The sequence below is a fragment of the Boleophthalmus pectinirostris genome, unplaced genomic scaffold, assembly GCF_026225935.1.
Source record: "Boleophthalmus pectinirostris isolate CB_2022bp ecotype Guang Dong unplaced genomic scaffold, ASM2622593v1 HiC_scaffold_1, whole genome shotgun sequence".
Taxonomy (NCBI): domain Eukaryota; kingdom Metazoa; phylum Chordata; class Actinopteri; order Gobiiformes; family Gobiidae; genus Boleophthalmus; species Boleophthalmus pectinirostris.
The window spans coordinates 23,580,163-23,599,122 of record NW_026570970.1 but is presented as its reverse complement, the minus strand read 5'-3'; the positions used below and the strand labels follow the sequence as shown (position 1 = coordinate 23,599,122).

The window sequence follows — 18,960 nt, the reverse complement described above, 5'->3', positions numbered from 1 at the left end:
TACCCATTCAAATTGCACTTTTATATGTTTTAACTATTGACCTGCAAAGAACAAGTGCATTAATTCTTCTCTATAAAAGCGTCTCACGAGATGCTGGTGTGTCTCGGGATGTGGCGTGGGCAGAGAAAGCCTGTGAGCGCCTGTGCTAATGCAGTTATGAAGCAGGGCATAAAGGCAGAGGTTTAAACATGGCGCTACCACAATGTACGATGAAAAAACACATTAAAATTTAAAACATTACAGGGCAACAGATGGAGAGCGCGGTATTTCTCTGAAGAGTACGTGTGGATATACATGGGGACTTATAAATGAAATGCATGTTTTATTGGACGGACTTCCAGCTGACCTCATGCAGTGTACTTCACAATACGAGATATTCTACACTTTTAATCATTTCTTGTATACTATGGAGTAGAATAAGTAAGGTGGTGAGGGGGTAAGAGTGAGAAATGATTTTGTAGAAAGGCAAAAATCAGTAGAATGTGTGATGATTGGTTGCAGTGGTTGAAAAAGTATTGTATGTGATTAGAGAGAGTAAGCTGACATGGAATGACTCCTGTTTAAAAAAAAACAAAAAACTTTTGGCTTTACAAAAAGGACAGCAAGATCAAAACTTTCAAAAGCAACAATAAGAGGCCAATATTACATAATTTTTTGAACTGTTATAATGTTGCATTATCAAAAAAACATACCAGGAATGGTGCTTTGTTTCACTCAAACACACAAACCCTGCATATTTAGACAACACTCAGCTCCATTTTGTGATGTCATATGGCAATACAGGAAGTGCTCCATTGTGTTTTTAAACTCCATACATAATTTCAGCCCTGGAATTTTCAGTCTCTACTAAACAAAACTTAAATGGCTGCTGTTAATTCGAGAACTACCACTTCATGACATCACAAGGAGGAACAGAGCTTTGAGCTTTGGAGATGTAGTCAGACTAATAATAAAAAATTACTCACATGTTTAAATGAAAATAACAAACACAACTCCAGGTCTGTTTTTGATGAGGTAAAAACATTATAACATGGTTTCGCATAAGACAGGACCTTTAAATGCCTACTAGGACAATAAGTTGTGCTCACATTCTATAATTTCATACTATCCTAACTTCAGATGAAAGACAAGGGCCTATATATTTCTACGAAAGAGTTGCTGTTTTTGAAAGATATATCCACAAAAGTTGAACCTCATCATCATTTTGGCTTCACAAACTTGCCAAAAGAATCATATGGTCTTTCAACTGACAACAATCGCGTATTTGCAGTAGAAAAATGGCACCACTTCCTGAAGCTGTTGTGAAAACATTTGTTTGCCTACTGAAGTTTTTGTTTCATGACGATAGCCCCAGTAACAGAGATATTAAGAATAAACCAGGACAAAACTTCTGCAATCTGAGAGTTGAAAGTCAAATTCTACAAGTATTCTAACTGGCACAATTTTACTATAAGGATTCTAAAATGTTGTGATGTTAAGTGAACCTATCCAATTACTATACCCACTTATCATTCAATAACTGACAGAATACAATATAATTGTTTAACTTCAATATATAGTAAGTTCCTTTTTACCTGAACTTGTGGAGAACACTCTTTTGTTTATGGAGCAGGTCGGACATGGAACACAATCAGAGTATCATTCGTTCATAAATTTTTCAAAATAAAACCAAAAATAAGAAAAAATAACTATTGACTTCATTATTTGTTTCCAAAACCAAAATGAAAAAAAAAAAAAAAAAGATAACGAGCAATTTTTTTCAGTTTTTGATTGTGTGTGTAAATGAATAATGGAAAAAAAAAAGATAATGGCCGTTTCCCGTTTCTGTGACTTAAAATGTGATGCCAAACTTTTGCACCGCATACAGTCTAAACCAGAACTGAACCAGGACTAAGGACTAAACCAGGTCCAGATCTCAGTCCTGGTCTGGTCCCAGTCTGGTCCTGGTCTCAGTCCTGATGACCTGACAGTTTACGCAGGCACACCTCCATGTGTAGTCCTGTTTTAGACCTGTTTTAGTCCTGGTTTAGACCATATGCGGCGCAAAAGTCTGGCATCACAGTTTAAGTCACAGAAATGGCCGTTATCCATTTTTTCCAATATTCATTTAAACACAAAATTAAAAACCGAAAAAACAAATACTTCATTTTGGTTTTGGAGACAGATAATGAAGAAAATATTTTTTTTTTTTCCGTTTTCTTATTTTTTGGTTTTATTTGGAAAAACAAACGAACAAATAATACACAGATTGAACACAGTGCCTGCTCAGTGCTCACATACGCGAGCTCTCGACGCATGACAGCATTTTCTAAAGCTTTAAAACTGTGGTTGTTCAGTGGTCAAATATGTCACCATGTTGAACAAAATGACATTTTTATATTGAGGAGGAAATTTTACTTTAATTTAACTGAGGAGTTTAACTTTTGACTTAGAACTTTAAATGAATTTTCTGTAATGAATTGTATGTATTGTTGTTGCGGTACTTTTCCTTGGGTGAAATCAACCTGCCGAGAGACTGAAGATGGAAATTAGCCACGTTGACTATAATCTTTTCATAGTTACATTTAAACGTGCATTAATATGTGCTGTTCCTTTACAAATAAATAAAAGAAGGAATAAGAATAGACCTGCTTATAACCCACTGTGTTCTGTGGAAAAGCACTCATATCTCCATGGAGACGAGGAGCAGATAGACCGACCATTCACCAGAAAGTTTACATGGTGCATGTTTTAGTCCGCCCTTATAGATACACATCAAGTCCTCCATTAGTTGAACAAGAGATACAGCCATGGTTGTACTCCACCATATTAGACCTTGGGAGCATGAACAGTTGGCAGAGACTCACCAAGGCTTGTTTGCGGCGTACTTACAAAACACGCTGCACAGCCTTCGCCGAGACGCGGTAGGAAAATAAGTGACATTGGGGATAAATAAAAGAGTGGGGTTTGGAGGGGACATGGATTGAAGAGTAACAACAAATGGAGCACAAGTAGTGGGCTCAAATGGATGTCTTTGGATAGGCTGGGGTAAAATAAAGCTTGGTTCATGATAGCTGTTGGATAAGTCTTCACAGCAGCACCGCACTGTTTTTTTTTGTTTTTTTTTTGCCTTTATGTGCTTTTCAGTTCTTAGCGGTAGTAGAGTTTTTATCCATACTGCGTAATACAGTATGGGGGTGGCAGCCATATTCTCCAATCTTCTAAACATAGGGCTTTCCTTTGTCAAGATAACTACATTCGCAAACTGCTCATTAAATTTAGCCCAACCCACTCGCAATTGTTTCGTATGAAAAATGGCGGAGATTTACGCATTATGGAATTACTGCGGAGAAAGGCAAAGCAGCTGGTTAGAGATGAGGAGAGAGGAAAGAATAAAATCATGACAGGGAGGTTATTGCATTGGGAGAAGCATATTTTCAGTGTTTTGGAACTGAAAGCGTGATAAAAGCGAGGTAATATGAGCCTTATGGATGGATAGAAGACGAGGTGGAGAAGTAATAATACAATACCTTGAAACAAATGATGAAAGAAGGAGATTATCAAGGGGACAAACAAGTGCGTGATTAAAAAAGAAGTAAAAGATCCTTCAATGGCTGCTGCTGAGGGCCACTTAGCTTATCAAGGCTGATGTGCGGAGGGGCTAAGGGCTGAATTCAAATGAGTCGCACTCAGAGGAATGGGCAAAACAAAACAGGCTCAGAGAAAGAGCGCCGAATGAGAAGGAGCAGAGCAGAGAGTGAGCAAGCATATTTTAACACGCAAATACCAAATGTGTTGGTTTTGCCATTGCAAGGAGGCGCCCACCACAATCAGGGCAGGTTTAGCCAAAATACAAGAGGTCATGTTATTCCAGACACACTGATGAATAATGGAACATGGAAAAGGGAAAATGCGTATCTTCAAGGCGCTGTTGAGGGTTTTATAGCACCTTAAAAACAGAACTAGTTCATTCTAATGGTTGCTTTTTCCTAACTTTATCAATCAGTTCTTGTTTTTTTTCTTTTTCTTTTGAGCGTCAGTTAAAAAGCACACAATGACACATTCAGTTCACAATCAATGATCAAATGTGATCAACAGTAATATGCTACAGAGTCCATGATGCTCAAATGGAGTAGAAAGGAGACCAGAGAAGAATAAAGCTGATAAAAAATTATAATGCAGACAACACAGCCTCTCATTTTAGCCTCATAAGGGCTGCTTTTACAATAGCTGCACTGGGGCAAAACCAATTTTACTTTATTACATGAAGAAAAAAAATGAGTACAGTCCGTTTAGTATGTTTTGCTACTATCAGGCTACTATGAGACTTAGAATGTATGATATCAATGCACAACTCAAATCAATGTTATGCATACCCCTCCCAGATCCATAGTTACAATGGATCCATCACTACACCGGGAGAATTAACGATCGATTTTTGATTAATCATTAACGTTTTTATATTCTAATTATCATCATTATTATTACTACAACTAATCTGCATAAATAAACTCAACTTTACAACACATAAACCATAACCACTATTGAGCCAGATTATAATGTGTTTAATGCAGTTTTGCGCAAATTTATGTTTTACAGAAACAAAACATAAAACCGCATGGCTAATTTGCACAAACTAAAAGCTGAAAAAACGTCTCTCTCCTTGTGTCCTGATGCGGTCAGCTTCTGACGCACTAAAGGACACGACTCAGTGGAATATGAGTGTTCTTTCTGTGACAGAGGGATGTGCTGCTCATGGTGAGTCTGTTCTGTGTGTGTGTCGTATTGGAGATGGTTCATGTTTTCAGAGATCAGATGTGTGCAGGTTTAGCGCAGCTAAAGTCATTTCACTCACTTTATTTATGTTGGTCACTTTATTTATTTTGGCTAATGTAGTGATGAAAAGACTGAAAAGTGTTTGTCTTTTGGACATATACATACTCCACTTTATGTTGGGATACTGCGTATAACTGCACCATGACGAAACCGGGATACTCAAAAAACCCGATCATAACCAGGATACTGATGTGAATGTAAACACACTCACTCAGTGGTGTAGTGATCTCCAAGGACGTGTGCAAGAGTCAAAACGTAGGACCGTGAGGCTGCAACTCCAGACACAGCCTCATCTCCTTACGCTACGCAATGCACAGCAACTTACATTCGGTTTGTCGATTAAAAGTTTACTTGACCGACAAAATTCTAAATGACCAATTATCAATTAGTCGAGTAATCATGTCCTTCCTTACTAAAGACAGAATTTGGTGTGATTTTTAGGACAACAGAACAATTTGCTTGAGGTCCACCAGAAGTTGCTGTAACAAAATGTATTCTTTAAAGTTCCTAGGGTAAATCAGCCAGGAGCAACAGGAGAACACACTGCAGTGTTTATAGTTTTCAGAGAATGATTCAGGCTGGATAACCACTTAATTAAAGGGTTCGAGTTAGGAGTTAGGGTCATACATAGTTGCTGAGCCTCAATCATTAATGAACACTTTCTTCATGCTTTATTAATAAAAGCTCATTAAGTCTAGTCTAGTCATTATAAAGTATTACTAATTACTGCATTTCTTTTTCTGAACATCAAACATCTCTATACTGACCACTTTATTGTAATGAAAAATTCTAACCTATTACAAAACCCAAGCAAAGGCACAATAGCTTCTTGAGTCGTGGAGGGTGCTGCCTGTTACAACACCAGCAAAGCTCAGAGGGACCTGAGAAGAGCATGTCCCATTAACCATCTCTGCCTCCATCAATAGCTGCTCCACTTTGGCCTAAGAGGAAAAAATAAGTGTATTAATTATTAAGTTGCCGAGGGAGACAAGAGCAGAGGCGAGAGGTTGGAGGCTAATGTACGTGTTTATGTGTCGGCGGTGAGCTGGGTTTATAATTGGGTTTAAAACACAGCTGCAGTGAAATCTCATAGAAGCGGGCTGATGATGAAGACTGTCATGATGTGATGAAAACTATTAAGAGATTATTAAAGACGACAGAATATAACATTTAACAAAATACAATAATCAACATAAAAACAAAACAAAAAAACTGAGAAAATACAAAAAAACAAAAACGGTAAATTCTATTTTTAAAGTCTCCCAGTGAGGCATACTAAATCAAATTTAAAAAACAAACCGAACTCTAAACACATCTTCTCTGAATCACTCCAAAATGAAGATAAAATATGGCAGTACAAAACAAATGTTCAGTTGACTCCACTTCCAAACTGCAAAAACGGCATTCATCAGTGTCTGTCATATCCCAATTTTTTTTACATTTTCCATGTAGGCAGAAAATTGTATATAACTTTGATTTGGTTTCATAAATGTATTTAAAAATCCACTCCCATGATGAAGGGCAATCAACTGTGTCCTCCCACTATAAAAGTATTGTAAGGGATCATCTTTAATGAGTTACGAGTATGTTTTAAATGTATGTCTGTTGGTTTATTTTATTTCTTTCATCCAATTAGAATTTTTTGTTGATGGTTTAGAAACAGAGTTTATAAAACCCTTGATTTATTAGTTGCTTCCATGTTCTTCCCAGAGCTGTGATGATTTGATTATATGAGTAACGTGAACAAACATTATACACGTTTACAATCTTCATATTCTGATTTCCATATTGTTGATTTTGTTAACTTTTTAAAATTAACATTATTTCTTACTTTAAAACCAAATAATATACCATTAACACTGAATTAAAAAATAAAGTCAAACATTTAGTGTTTAACTATATCACTTATTTCCTTAATCGTCTAATTCAGTACACTGACAACTTTGGCCACATTATTTCTACCATGATCATTTTAGTCACAATTTATTACAACTCATCTAAAGTTTTCATCATTTAGATCTACCCTTTCTACCCCTAAAGTTTGTCTGCAACCATATATCACTACTAATTTAATCCTTCAATACTTCAATCTTCAAAGTACATCAAAGTAGAATAAAGTGATGTATTATTAACTAGTATTAAGAAAGTAATTCATTTATTAGTTTACTAAACAAAACATCTTAAATTCCTTCATTGATTCTTTCGTCCACAAGCTAATCTCAGAGTCCACAGGTGTCCATAGAGTCTTGTTACAATCTGATCCAAAGTGACATCTCCCTTAGTGGCGTTTGCAGACCACCCAGCCGACAGTCACATCCCATTTTATTTGCTTTCCTCCTCATTTGGCTCGTCCGGGGAGATGGGTGCAGCGCGTGTGGCATCAAAGATCCTCAGAATCAAAGCAGGAAGCTCGTGTCAAGACTCAGTACTGAAGAAACCACGGAGACAGAACGGAGCTGACATAAGTGAACATGGCATCACCAACATCACAGAGGAGGGCCTAATATCATGTGTGCTGTGGGCCCAGCGCAGAAGAGCAGAGTGGGGGGAAATTTATTATACTTCAGTCGTAGTTATATGAGGGGTAGAAGGTTGTGTCAATTAAGAGGGATCGAAAGAACTTTTAGGATGTTATGAGGAAGCTTTGAAGCACCATGGAGACACAATGCACACATTAGCAACACAGCCAAATATTTTAAGATCTAAGCTTGAAAACTCAAGAAAAAATACAAAATGGATTTAAAAAGTGATCTATAATGAAAAACTGTTGGCTGACTAGCTTGTAAATGTAATTTCATTTGAATGGCACTTTAACAGCACAAATCAACTCACCTCTTTTAAGTCTAAGTCTGTTCTTTCTGGTCAGATTTAGTTAAAGCTTAGATTACAGTCTAACAAAGCTCCAGACAGAGCATGCCTACAGTTAGCATCACACCCCCAGGGAGAGTTGATGATATCGGCTATAGCATAATCTAAACCAGACATGTCAAACTCAGGCCCGGGGACCAAATTTGGCCCGCGATATAATTATATTTGACCCGCAAGATCATATCAAATATGTATGAGAGCTGGCCCGCTGGCTCAGGCTATAGAGACATTATTTATTTAAAATTTTGTTATTATTCTATTCTATTTTGTTATTATATATTATGCTTGTTCTGGATTCAATGTTTAAGCAAAACTATTATTAAACATTTATTTTAATGAGAAAAGGTTCAACATTACATATCTCAAAAGAAGAGAAAACATGCAGATTGAAATTTTTCAATAAATATTTAGTTTGGCGTGTGACTCCTCTGTAAATTTGAGTTTGACACCCCTGAACTAAGCTAAGATATAAAAAAAAAAAAAAACTTTTATAGCAACAATTCATATTCTGCATTGTTTATAAATAGAGAATGTAACTTTGTACCCTATTATAAATATTTTGCCAAGAATGTTCCAACTTTACTTACTCAAAAATACCTTGTCAAATATAACATTGTTATTTAGAGTTGGATTGCCTCTCCAGAGATCTGATCTGTAAATTAACCTTGTGATGTCACCTGCTTGTCTACATGGAGATAAATAAGATTAATGCTATACTGTGAAACATTCCAAGCAAAACAATAACATCTCCACGGAGACAAGCAATTTGCGAATCAAAATTGAAGTAGTCCAGATCCACTGAGTAAATATCTACTCCAAATATTTTTTTTCATTTGATCAAAGAGCAGTAAATGTACACAAACACATCCATCTTATTTTCAACAGTAGATGTGTATTTTCCTGGTAAGTTATAATTTGTATTAAACACATGCACTCCAGCCAAAGTCTCTTCACACTTGTTGAATGTGAGTTATTGGTTTATACATCACAGCAGCAGATGCTGGTCTGATCTAAGCACTAGCCTCAGGGGATGCACAGTTTTGAAAAGAGAGGAAAAGACAGTGTTTAGATAAATAATCTGCATTAAGATCTGATCCACGCCTGCACAAACTTTAAATGAGCTCCAAGTCCAGAGGGGGGCAGAAGTTCACTTTGGAGGGTTAAAACTCAAGTGAATGCGATTTTCCTAAAAGCGAAGTGAGTAGTTTTGACTGGACAATGCATAATCAGACACAGTGATGGGACTTGTGCATTCAAAGTAACTACAAGCTCAAGGTGTTAATTATTTAAAGCACAGACACACATGAGCACTACTGCAATCATGTATTCACACACTCGCATGCTTCGGTGAGTCCAGATTTAAAACCAATCTCGAAATAGAAAAGAAAATTATTTAGTATTTATTTTTCCTTTCCAATCTCTTTTTCCTGTTCACTTACGCCAAAATTAATCTACAAGAAACATTAAATTGCATATAGTTTTGAGCAGATCCTGGCTCATGATGCTATATGATTGCATTTGGTCTCTTAGGGTGCATTTGTACTTGTTATTATGTGGTTCTGGCTGACGTAGCCTTGGTTTGGCTGTGGTCTGGGCCTGGTTTAGTTTAAGGATTAGTCTCAGTTTAGATGCGTTGTCAATATTTTTTGTACTGATTGCCCCTCTTGAAAGCAAACCCACCACATTAATCTGAGCTTGAAACTGGCATAAACATGTCTTAGAATATCTGACAAATGATGTAAATACAACCATTTTTCCCAAAAAGAGAAAACAATTTATACTTAAGAAATACACAGTGATGGGAAGAATACTTTGAAAATGCATTTAGTTACAAAATACTGAATAATAAAATGAAAATGTATTTTGTAATGTATCTGATACATGGTCCAGTCAGAGTAGTCTAAATACTTTCGCAAAACGTTCATGTAAAAACTCAACATATGTTTAAAAACAGCTTTTGTTTCACTGTTTGTAATACATGTTCTATCACTCACTGGAGAAGAAAAAAATCCCACATGCACACACCACAAGAACAGTGTTTTCTGTTTTTCTCACTAATTCTGTGCAGTTAGAAGCCTATTTGTGCACTCAAAATCCCACAATGTATTCCTCCGATTTTAGAAAAGTAACTGTATTATGAACACCACCAAATGAAAAAAGTAACTGTACCAGAATATAGTTACCCAGAATTAGTATTCAGAATATATATTCTCAGTACATGTATTCAGTTTCATCCCAACACCGGAAATAAACAGCTGGTATGCTCTAAAAGACAATATTTCAACATCAACGAGCAAACTTTGATGAATTCTTCCAAATCTACAAGCCACCAAATGACATTTAATCATGTCTTTTCAGGTAATGCATTTACAAAGTGATTCACATATAATTACCGATCATCACCAAGTATGACTGAGGCAAAAGTTAAACAGACCTTGGAAAATCAAAAACGTAGTAAAGTTTTGTGCTGAGATAGATTCAAGGAGGGACATATTGATTTTCTTAAATAGCATGGGGCCTTGACATTTATGAGGATGAAGAGGAGAAGATTTAGGCTACGTTTAAATGATGATGGTTAGAACAGAAGATGCAAAAGTGGCGCCGCGTCTTCATTTTTTATTTCTTGTTTAGATGAGCATTTTTGGTAGGAAATTTGAATGCATACGGTGCCGCAAAAGTGTGTGGAATTCGATTGAGTGTGCTTGTACTTAAAGCAACAAAGGCATCTTTGGACACACGGAAGTTTCACGCCACACATTTTCATCAGTTACTCCTTCCACACAGTTGTCCCACCATCGACTGGTTCTCCAGATCTCGTCCATAGTCGTCTGGTTCACCTGCGACAAACTGGTGCATCCAGAATGTGACAGAGGTGATTGCAGATCCTTCTCTGTTCACTAATAGCATCGATGCATATTCTGTATATTTATTGGAACGCCTCCTGTAAGTTTATTAGAGCTGAAGGTCCGACGTGTGGAAATGATCCGACATGTTTGTTTCTGTGTACTGTATGTATGTGATATAAACGTGTACGCGATGTAAGCAGATCTGACCAGAGTTTTGCATCTTGGGCAGTGTAGACGGAAAGACTACGATGGAGTGTATTCAGCTTTTCCACTCTGGAGCGTGGTTTCAGATTCAGGTGGTTTCAGTCCCAAAAACACCGTCACCATCTAACGAAAGGCACTTCTGATCAAATATTTTGTTGTTTTTACCCGCAAGCATTCTTGTGTAAACAGGCCCAGTTTGCTTTTTGTTTTTTTTACCTATTGAAGTGGGAAAGAGGTAAAAGAGGGTTGCAACATCTATAGGCAGGATGTAGGAGGGGCGAGAAAGTGTATTTACTAAACTCAAACAGTGCAGAGTTTTATATGAATGATGAAAAATTAGGCCAGTTGCCATAGCTGTTAAGAACTGAAAAAGTGAATATTTCTTCTTTTTTAATGGTGAGACCTCAAAATGTTGTCTATACTTTACAGTGACATGATGCTGGCGGCGTTTACATATATCTCTATTTGCTAAATGGAGAATGTTTATTAGTTACCACAGTGACAAATGCGCACATTAGCAAACACTGTCAAAAAACAATTTAAGATTTTCTGAAAACTCAAGAAAAAAGCACAAGAGAGAATGTTGATGGTATCAGCTGCGAAGTATCAATTCATGAGTTTCAATTTCCAATTATATGCCACATTTTGTCTTTTTTTTTTTCATTCAAAAGATATAACATTTAGTTTTCAGTTGTTCATCACTATGGCGACTCATTTCTCATCATTCTGAAACCCATAAAACAATTTCCCCAGATTTGAGACTATACCATAAAAACTATCTTCTAAGGCTGTATTATTCCAATCTGTTTTTCTTACATAAAGTCCACTCACATCACATCTGCCAAAAACCCCACTACCCCACTCACAAAATGGCTTCTCAGTACAATCAATTAACTCCAAGCACCTTTAATATCCTGTTCTGTCCCCCAATTTAACACATGTGCCCCCCACTCTCCACATTAGCGCCGTGCAAATGTGACAATGTGATCCTCGTCCTTCACAAAACTAAGTCCCTCTCTCCCTTCGTCCTGTAGCAGTGAAAAATTGACTGTGACACCGAGGTAATTGCATGGGAAGTAATCAATTAGACACACAATTGAGGGAGAGCTGAGGTCTGCTGGCTGCCAGGCTACAGGCTCCTCTCTAAATTCTGGTACAAGTGCAATACAGCCAATCTCCGCCTATCTCCCTCTTGTGGCACCGTTGCTCCTTTCTTCACCTTAGCTGTTACAGATGGAAAATAGGAGTCATAGCGATCGGAGGGAGCTAGAAGTATTACACTATGCTCCTCTCAAGAGTGCTTTGTCTGTCAGCTCGTCCCCGTCACCTTGAACCATGGCTCCTTTGACTCCCCAATGCATCGCTGTCTTGAGATATGGGAGCGCCGATCGCATTCAGAGAGATTTCAAATACCAGCGGATGTGTTTTGAAGAACAATGGATAGTCGTGGTGGAGAAAAAGAGGAATGTGTAGCGGTGTAGGCCTTTAATTGTTTAGTTGATTAAACTATTGAGGGTAAATGCCTTCAAAGCACTCAAAGCACTTTACATTAAAGAACCACTAACTATTCACACACAGACACACATCAGGGGTGATGTGGGTTAAGTGTCCTGCCCAAGGACACAATGCCAGCATTCATCTGTGAGTGTTGGAATTACACCGTCAGTCACAGTGCCAACCTGTGAATGAGTAGATCTGTCTAGAGGTCTGTGCGGGACAGAATTTTCAGTCCCGTTCCCACCCACACGCGCATTTTGCAGTCCCGCTCCCACAAAGAATTGTAACTTTTATTTCCACTCCCACCCGCATCTGTGATACTTTGTCCTGCTCCTGACCACAAATGGGGATGTTCAGTTTCTTAAGCTCTATCAAACACGGAGAAGCGGAAAGGAACTGTCTACAGTGTGTGCGAGATTAGACCACATACGCAAATTTAGGCTGCTTAAAATGGTATTTTATTATTATTATCCAGCACAAATTATGCATGATAGGCATACATTCATTATTTGTATATTTTACTTATTACTTACTTACTCATATTTAGTTTGCGGGACTGCAGTTCATCATCCCACCCGCCTTCCGCAGTGTGCAGTCCCGCTCCTGCCTGCGCCCGCAATGAGCTTTCAAAGTGTGTCCCCAATGCACTGTTTTGTGTCGGGAGTGCAGGGCTCTAGATCTGACCACTCAACCAATGCCGTTTATGTTGGGAGCAGGATTCAAACTGCCAACATTCAGATAAGTGGGCAAACACTTCCAACTGAACTACAGTCACCAACTAAATCTTAGTAGACCAAATTTTGTATTAGTTGACTAATTATTTTGTTTAAATTACAAGGGTTTATTTGGCAGAAGAGCAGAAAGAAAGTGTGCAGTAAAGTAGCAGAAGATTTTGGGAGTGAATCATGGGTTTAATTGATGTGCTACCTCCAGAAAGTTACACAATGTTGCTTTAAAGGTACACTTTTCTGGTGGAGGGTCTGCCACAGATTTGTTCCGCAGTATGGCATACACAAATGTAAAAATAAAAGTGTAAATAAATAAATGAAGGAAATAAATTAAAGTGTAAATGAATAAAACGAGTATAGAAAAAAAAATTAAATAAAAATGTAAATAAATAAAAGTAAAAATGAGAAAATGGTGAAATAAATAAATGTAGAACAAATGTACAAATGAATAAATAAGTAAAAAAAAATACATATACAAAAAATGTGGAAATATATAATTGTAAAAATAAATATATTTTAAAAAAGTAATAGAAAAATTTAAAAACAAACATATTTTAGGTTTTTAATCCGCAGAATGTATGCATTAATGTGTAAAAGCATTTATTTATTTATATTTTATTAACCATTTAATTTTATTCATTTAATACTTTTGAACAATTTTTCTTGTATTTATTTATTTCTAATTACGTCATTTTTGTTCCTCCACGCCACCACTACTGAGACACATTCCACCCAGAAATAATAAAGGGCATCTGGTTTAAAAAAAAACCCAAACAAACAAATATGCATATCACAGCAGGCAAAGGCAGCCAAGTGAAAAGAACAGATGTCAAAACAAAAGACGATTCTATTGCATTGTTTATAGTAAAAGCAAAGTATGATTCAATTTCTGGAAAGAGAAACCAAATTGCCCAAACATGGCCTCTGTGTTTGAGAGCGAGGCATCAGCTTGACAAATCCAGACAATCAGTGAAGTGGTATGAGGAGAGCGCTCAGAAGAAAGTGGATGGAGAGATGGGAGGGACGAGAGGATGGGACAGACACAGAAGCAGCAGATGGCCCGTGAAGGAGTGGATAACAGTTTGGCGTCTAACTCAGGCTTGTGTACAACGATCTGCAGACAAGCACTCCGATTGGGCGCTTGGATTTGGACAGACGCGATGCAGGCGGAGGTCGGTTAGGAAAACTCATCAACAACACTAAACAAATCTGCAGAAGACACAGAACACACTGGACTAGGGCTGTTATTTTCTGGTCTATGTTATAATATTGTTTCCTCATCAAAAACATTCCCGGAGTTGTGTTTTGTTTCATCCACACATGTTTGACACACAAACCCTGCATAGGCTGAGTTCTTTTCTCAAGCTGAAAACCCTCGTTCCACTTTGTGATGTCATGTATGTTTTCAAACTACATACACGTTCATTATAATCATTTGGATTATGTCCACATTGGAATTGAGGATCTTTACTAAACAAAAGGTAAAACGTTGCTATTAACTTGAAAACTACCACTTCATGACATTTTGAGCTTTGGAGATGTAGACAGAGTACCGTATTTTTTGGACTATAAGTCGCACTTTTTTTCATAGTTTGGGTGGTCCTGCGACCTATGCTCCGGTGAGACTTATATGTTAAACTTATATGTTAAAAAACAATGACAGCCGCGAGAGGCTCTGTGCTTGCGTGCCAGTATCATAGACTGCTACTCCTATTACTTCTCCTGTACCACTGTCACTTGGTGTCCTAATGCACATGTCTCCTGCATCTGCCCTGCTGCAAGTAGCAAAATATGCAGCCCGAAAATGGTAATCAAGCAGCAGAACGAAAGTTTGGAGTGAGCGAGAAACTTGTGAGGGACTGGCGGAAAGTGGGGATGGAGAACACAGCTTCATGGTAACCAGGTGGGTGGGCCATACAACTTTGCTGGAAGCCACTGGATGGCTCAACAAAGCCTGGACTTCAGCGAAAACTGTAACCATTATGTCAGGATTCAGAAAGGCCGGAATAATTCTAACTGGAACTGATGCTGAATCTGATGACAGCTACACAGAAGAGGAAGCTTCCATTTACCTCCGGAGGTCTCGGAGTTGATCAGAAGTGACACCGGGGATGAAGAATTCAATGAATTTAGTGATTTGGAGTGAGATGGAGAATTTGGTAACCTTGTTCTGTTCTGTTGTTTATGCTATAGTTATCTGAAGAACTGTTCATATGTTACGTTAACACCCTGTTGTTCTCTATTCTATTGTTATTACTATAATTTGCCCTTCAAGATGAAATGTTGGTTCCTGGTCTCTGATTTTATAAAATCAATTTCCACCAAAAAGTGTGCCTTATATATGTTTTTCTTCTTCATTACGCATTTTTTGGCTGGTGCGACTTATACTCCAGAGCGACTTATAGTCCAAAAAATATGGCAGTAATAAAGGATTACTCAAGCGTGTGAATGAAACAAAACACAACTCCAGGTATGTTTTTGAAGAAATAACAACATTATAACATAGCTAAAAGTGAATTTTACATAATATAGGACCTTTAAGGCTAATTAAAGTGCAGTTATTACAAAGTGTTTCAGAAAAATCAAGCTGTACATAGACGAGATACTTATGATAGTTCATCAGTTCATATTTCAGTCCTCTCTCAAACATTAACCCTTCCGCAGTTGTTAATAATGTACACTCTACTTTTTAAACTCACAATACCTTCTGCAAAATTTGATTCATATTTTAGACTAGATTTCCCCCCCCGCAAATCTTAGAGCCCTTTTAGAAGAGGGAGGGTTGACGACAAAGTGCACTAAATGAGAAAAGCTCATCTTGTGCCACTGAGTCTACGCGGTTATTATTTTGCCAGGAATGCAGGGCTGTAATTACCATGTGAAAGTACACAGGCTGCCCGGGGTTCAGAAGGATCCAGACGAAATGCGAACGACGTTGGCACAGACAGCAAGGAAGACACCGCGGGTCACTGTTCGGCAAAATACAGATTTAGGAGTTTGAAAATGTCACAAGGAGGTCTGCGTTAACCTTTTAGCTAGAAAGCAGGAGATGGTCTGGAGCATTACATTCATTAATGCAAACTTAAGGCCAAACTGAGACTAGAACCAAAGATGCAAAGGTTCTAGAATCTATTGGTCGCACAGAAAGGCACTGGAACAATTAAGTTAATAGTTGATTTTTGTTAAAACATGGCTTAACAAAAAAAATCACCATCCAAGAGAACTTGCTCTTCAAATTCAGACAGAACACAAGGTAGTCACAACTAGATACTAGATACAAATCAAGAGTATTTAAGCAAGTATCAATACCTTTAAAAAGAAAGAAAAACAAAGATTTATGTATAGATTTGAGAATGATGAAAAGTAAGAAAACAAAATATTATATGTTTTGAATGGTCAACTGTCCTCAAAATGGCATCATAAAACAGAAAGCAGAAACCCATAAAAAGTACAAAGTTGAACTTTTTCAGCACAGTGAATAGTTTTAATCTATAAGAACTAGTGCTACTGTGGTATCAAAATTGGTATTAAATATTTGGCATTTTCCTTAATATCAAAATCAAGTTTGAAAATGTATAGATACCAAAGTTTGTTGACTAACACTGATATATAAAACCAACCAAACACTACTTCTCAAACTTAAAGAATCCATCACATTTCGAATTCGCATCACAAATAAACCAATCCTCTACTCTCCCACTAACTCGCCAGTCCCTTATAATTCATATTCATGAGGATAACTTGGCTAAGCTTGATTGAAAGGTGCATCGGAGAGCGTCCTATCCCTCTCTTCCTCAGACCACCTCCAACATTCACCCCGCGCTACACCCAAATCCACCAAGTCCATTCACAGCTGGCAGAGAGCGAGCCGGGGAAAATCAATAAGTGCAATGCTACAATACACTAGCGACAAATTGATTTCATCCCAAGCAATTTCGACCGGAGCAGAACGTGGGTGGCTTTCAGGCCTTAGCGAGGTCCTTTAGTGCTACCACTCCCGATTAGCCCCATATGTATTTAATGCGATTTATCCTCTTATATGTGCTGCTTATGGATCTGTATTGATCATTTTAGGCTTGTCCCACCAGCTGCTGACGGGGGACAATGGACTAATATGACAGTGAAATCATAGTGTAATGGAGGATAAACCTGGAGGTATAGAAGCTTGATGCAACAACAGCTTTACACTGGGATCAATAGAAATTGTATTGCGCATTTTCTTATAGAGATAAAAGCGGTTATGCTGTTGGTAGAATACATACTGACGCTCTAGAACTCTGCTGATAATGGTAGCTCAGGTTTTTATGGGAAGTGTAAAGTGCTTTATACCATTATACAAGGTATACAACAACATGGGAACTCTCCCATGGCCACTATAAGCAATTTTTACGCATACAGTGACAGATTCACACTCATTTACTCTCACATTGCCATTATAGAAATTGCAGATTATTGAACATGTTTTGGACAGTATAGGAGGGAGGGTTACTGAGAAGTATCTATTTTGACTTAATTTTGCACTGAAAAGAATGTTTGGAAATGAAAGGCACCACATACCAGTTTAAGGAGAATAAATGAATGCAATTTCATCAGAAATATCTTTGCAGGCAAACTAAAAACATTAATAGGTTGGCACTAATATGTATTCATTATAGTCCACTGAGGAAAAAAGTTTGGGCACCTCTGTTTTAATCCACATCTTAAAGTGTCCCTTTATAATTGATATTGGAAACTACTTCATTACAACATTTCACTGACAGACACTATAGAACCTATACGGTGTTTTAATCTACAGTACATCTTTAGCATTTAGACAAACATACAAAACATAATAACATCATTTCAATTCCAGACACTCATTTTAAGAGTAATGTTGAGAAGCCAAATACCTTTAATTGAGGTCGAGGTCTGAGGACTGAACACATTTCTACATCCAAAATAGGCTGTACAATTATTAGACCTAATCTAAATTGCGGTCAAGAGAACGGAGGGAAAAAAGGAAATAAAGAATAGTGTAGGACTGAGAGGCCCATTTCCGACAGCAGCATGATTAAACACAGACACAGTCAAAGAGTTCACTGTGCAAGTCATTTTCAAACTTCAGATTCATCTCCATTATCATTATGAGCACATTTTTGTCCTGCGGATATTCTGACAAAACAAAATAGATGTGTCGCCCACGGCAACATATCAAGCATCAAACCTTTCTCTGGACATAAGAAGGTCAATGCCCCTGCCGGAACGTAGCTGGTCCAGTACATTTTTAATGTCACATGACTGAAATATTGTTAGCAACTTAATAAAACTTTTAACACGCATTTTATGAAACTAAAGTGAAAGTACTGGGGCCATGGCGGTAGTGCACAACTTCCCCTAGACTTGATCGCTCAAGGCCATTAATAGCAGATCAAACGCTCGCCCCCTGCGCCCTCCACAAACCCGACTTGGCAGTGTGTCTGCTGCTGGTGGTGGGCATATGCGAATCCAAGAGCACGGCACAAGAAAGAAAACAAGATGGAGCATGAGACAAAAGCAGCAGTCTGAAGGCTCAGTGTGGCTGTGGCGTTTGCTCCGGCTCTGGGGAAGGGCCAGGAAGGAGCGCTTCAACAGAACAATGAGACAAGTCTGAATTATTTACAAAGAGTTTGGACGCAGCACACAGCCTTGGTGCCATGCTGCTCCTTACAAATCTAAATAAAGTCTGGCTCTTGAATGATGTGCAGATTTGAGACAAGCAAATGGCATTGTGCAAAGTTGGTGTTCTTTTCTATTGTCACAGCGTGTTTTAGCCTATGATCTTCTATTTCTTCTTTGGTTATTAGGCTACACAGTACTATTAGTATATTTTAAAATCCTTTGTGAGGGAATTCATTTCTTGCATTTGACCCATCCTTTGAGCAGTGCAGCTGATGCAACCTTTCAAACTTGGTTCTGTGATCAGAAAAAATCTATGTTCACACCATGAGGTCAACAACATAACTTATTAAAGAGGAATTCAATCT

The 18,960-nt window shown here is 37.7% G+C and overlaps 1 protein-coding gene across 1 annotated transcript in view; it reads right to left on the bottom strand.

Moving 5' to 3' along the window:
• Positions 1-18,960, bottom strand: part of LOC110156208 (receptor tyrosine-protein kinase erbB-4-like) — a 259,988-nt gene that overhangs the window by 106,491 nt on the left and 134,537 nt on the right. The window lies entirely within an intron of this gene.